The sequence below is a fragment of the Ptychodera flava genome, unplaced genomic scaffold (assembly GCF_041260155.1).
Source record: "Ptychodera flava strain L36383 unplaced genomic scaffold, AS_Pfla_20210202 Scaffold_56__1_contigs__length_877210_pilon, whole genome shotgun sequence".
NCBI classification, from domain to species: domain Eukaryota; kingdom Metazoa; phylum Hemichordata; class Enteropneusta; family Ptychoderidae; genus Ptychodera; species Ptychodera flava.
Window position 1 is genome coordinate 567,443 of NW_027248378.1, and position 3,795 is coordinate 571,237.

Below are 3,795 nucleotides of genomic sequence, written 5' to 3' on the forward strand. Positions count from 1 at the left end.
GTTGACAGTGTTCCAATGGTCAGACTCTTGAGTCAGTTGCTTTCGCCTGAAAACATTGTACTATAGGCTACCAGTTGACAGTGTTCCAATGGCTAGACGCTTGAGTCAGTTGCTTTCGCCTAAAAACAGGTACTAAACGCTACCAGTTGACAGTGTTCCAATGGCTAGACTCTTCAGTCACTTGCTTTCGCCTGAAAACATTATACTAAAGGCTACCAGTTGACAGTGTTCCAATGGCCAGACTCTTGAGTCAGTTGCTTTCGCCTGAAAACATTGTACTATAGGCTACCAGTTGACAGTGTTCCAATGGCTAGACGCTTGAGTCAGTTGCTTTCGCCTAAAAACATGGTACTAAAGGCTACTAGTCAACAGTGTTCGAATAGCTCTACTCTTGAGTCAGTTGCTTTCGCCTGAAAACATTGTACTAAACGCTACCAGTTGACAGTGTTCCAATGGCTAGACTCTTGAGTCACTTGCTTTCGCCTGAAAACATTATACTAAAGGCTACCAGTTGACGGTGTTCCAATGGCCAGACTCTTGAGTCAGTTGCTTTCGTCTTAAAACATTGTACTAAAGGCAAACAGTTGACAGTGTTCCAATGGCTAGACTCTTGAGTCAGTTGCTTTCGCCTGAAAACGTTGTACTAAAGGCAACCAGTTGACAGTGTTCCAATGGCTAGACTCTTGAGTACTAAAGGCAACCAGTTGACAGTGTTCCAATGGCTAGACTCTTGAGTCAGTTGCTTTCGCCTGAAAACATTGTACTAAAGGCTACCAGTTGACGGTGTTCCAATGGCCAGACTCTTGAGTCAGTTGCTTTCGTCTTAAAACATTGTACTAAAGGCAAGCAGTTGACAGTGTTCCAATGGCTAGACGCTTGAGTCAGTTGCTTTCGCCTGAAAACGTTGTACTAAAGGCAACCACTTGACAGTGTTCCAATGGCTAGACTCTTGAGTACTAAAGGCAACCAGTTGACAGTGTTCCAATGGCTAGACTCTTGAGTCAGTTGCTTTCGCCTGAAAACATTGTACTAAAGAAACCAGTTGACAGTGTTCCAATGGCTAGACGCTTGAGTCAGTTGCTTTCGCCTCAAAACATTGTACTAAAGGAAACCAGTTGACAGTGTTCCAATGGCTAGACTCTTGAGTCAGTTGCTTTCGCCTGAAAACATTGTACTAAAGGCAAGCAGTTGACAGTGTTCCAATGGCTAGACTCTTGAGTCAGTTGCTTTCGCCTGAAAACATTGTACTAAAGGCTACAAGTTGACGGTGTTCCAATGGCTAGACTCTTGAGTCAGTTGCATTCGCCTGAAAACATTGTACTAAAGGAAACCAGTTGACAGTGTTCCAATAGGTAGACTCTTGAGTCAGTTGCTTTCGAATGAGAGCATTGTACTAAAGAAAACCAGTTGACAGTGTTCCAATGGCTAGACGCTTGAGTCAGTTGCTTTCGCCTGAAAGCATTGTACTAAAGGAACCAGTTGACAGTGTTCCAATGGCTAGACGCTTGAGTCAGTTGCTTTCGCCTGAAAGCATTGTACTAAAGGAAACCAGTTGACAGTGTTCCAATGGCTAGACGCTTGAATCAGTTGTTTTTGCCGGAAAACATTGTACTAAAGGAAACCAGTTGACAGTGTTCCAATGGCTAGACTCTTGAGTCAGTTGCTTTCGCCTGAAACATTGTACTAAAGGCAACCAGTTGACAGTGTTCCAATGGCTAGACTCTTGAGTCCGTTGCTTTCGCCTGAAAACATTGTACTAAACGAAACCAGTTGACAGTGTTCCAATGGCTAGACTCTTGAGTCACTTGCTTTCGTCTGAAAACATTGTACTAAAGGCAACCAGTTGACAGAGTTCCAATGGCTAGACTCTTGAGTCAGTTGCTTTCGCCTGAAAACATTGTACTAAAGGCAAGCAGTTGACAGTGTTCCAATGGCTAGACTCTTGAGTCAGTTGCTTTCGCCTGAAAACACTGTTCTAAAGGCAACAAGTTGACAGTGTTCCAATGGCTAGACTCTTGAGTCCGTTGCTTTCGCCTGATAACATTGTACTAAAGGCAACCAGTTGACAGTGTTCCAATAGCTGGGCTCTTGAGTCAGTTGCTTTCGCCTAAAAACATGGTACTAAATGCTACCAGTTGACAGTGTTCCAATGGCTAGACTCTTGAGTCAGTTGCTTTCCCCTGAAAACATTGTACTAAAGGCAACCAGTTGACAGTGTTCCAATGGCTAGACTCTTGAGTCAGTTGCTTTCGCCTGAAAACATTGTACTAAAAGCAACCAGTTGACAGTGTTTAATGGCTAGACTCTTGAGTCAGTTGCTTTCGCCTGAAAACATTGTACTAAAAGCAACCAGTTGACAGTGTTCCAATGGCTAGACTCTTGAGTCAGTTGCTTTCGCCTGAAAACATTGTACTATAGGCTACCAGTTGACAGTGTTCCAATGGCTAGACGCTTGAGTCAGTTGCTTTCGCCTAAAAACATGGTACTAAACGCTACCAGTTGACAGTGTTCCAATGGCTAGACTCTTGAGTCACTTGCTTTTGCCTGAAAACATTATACTAAAGGCTACCAGTTGACAGTGTTCCAATGGTCAGACTCTTGAGTCAGTTGCTTTCGCCTGAAAACATTGTACTATAGGCTACCAGTTGACAGTGTTCCAATGGCTAGACGCTTGAGTCAGTTGCTTTCGCCTAAAAACATGGTACTAAACGCTACCAGTTGACAGTGTTCGCCTGAAAACATTGTACTAAAGGCAAGCAGTTGACAGTGTTCCAATGGCTAGACTCTTGAGTCAGTTGCTTTCGCCTGAAAACATTGTACTAAAAGCAACCAGTTGACAGTGTTCTAATGGCTAGACTCTTGAGTCAGTTGCTTTCGCCTGAAAACATTGTACTAAAGGCAACCAGTTGACAGTGTTCCAATGGCTTGACTCTTGAGTCAGTTGCTTTCGCCTGAAAACATTGTACTAAAGGCAAGCAGTTGACAGTGTTCCAATGGCTAGACTCTTGAGTCAGTTGCTTTCGCCTGAAAACATTGTACTAAAGGCAAGCAGTTGACAGTGTTCCAATGGCTAGACTCTTGAGTCAGTTGCTTTCGCCTGAAAACATTGTACTAAAGGCAAGCAGTTGACAGTGTTCCAATGGCTAGACTCTTGAGTCAGTTGCTTTCGCCTGAAAACATTGTACTAAAGGCTACCAGTTGACAGTGTTCCAATGGCTAGAATCTTGAATCAGTTGCTTTCGCCTGAAAACATTGTACTAAAGGCAACCAGTTGACAGTGTTCCAATGACTAGACTCTTGAGTCTGTTGCTTTCGCCTGAAAACATTGTACTAAAGGAAACCAGTTGATGGTGTTCCAATGGCTTGAATCTTGAGTCAGTTGCTTTCGCCTGAAAACATTGTACTAAAGGAAACCAGTTGACAGTGTTCCAATGGCTAGAATCTTGAGTCAGTTGCTTTCGCCTGAAAACATTGTACTAAAGGCAACCAGTTGACAGTGTTCCAATGACTCGACCGTTGAGTCTGTTGCTTTTGCTTGAAAACATTGTACTAAAGGAAACCAGTTGACAGTGTTCCAATGGCTAGACTCTTGAGTCAGTTGCTTTCGCCTGAAAACATTGTACTAAAGGCTACAAGTTGACAGTGTTCCAATAGCTAGACTCTTGAGTCAGTTGCTTTCCCCTGAAAACATTGTACTAAAGGCAAGCAGTTGACAGTGGTCCAATGGCTAGACTCTTGAGTCAGTTGCTTTCGCCTGAAAACATTGTACTAAAGGCAACAAGTTGACAGTGTTCC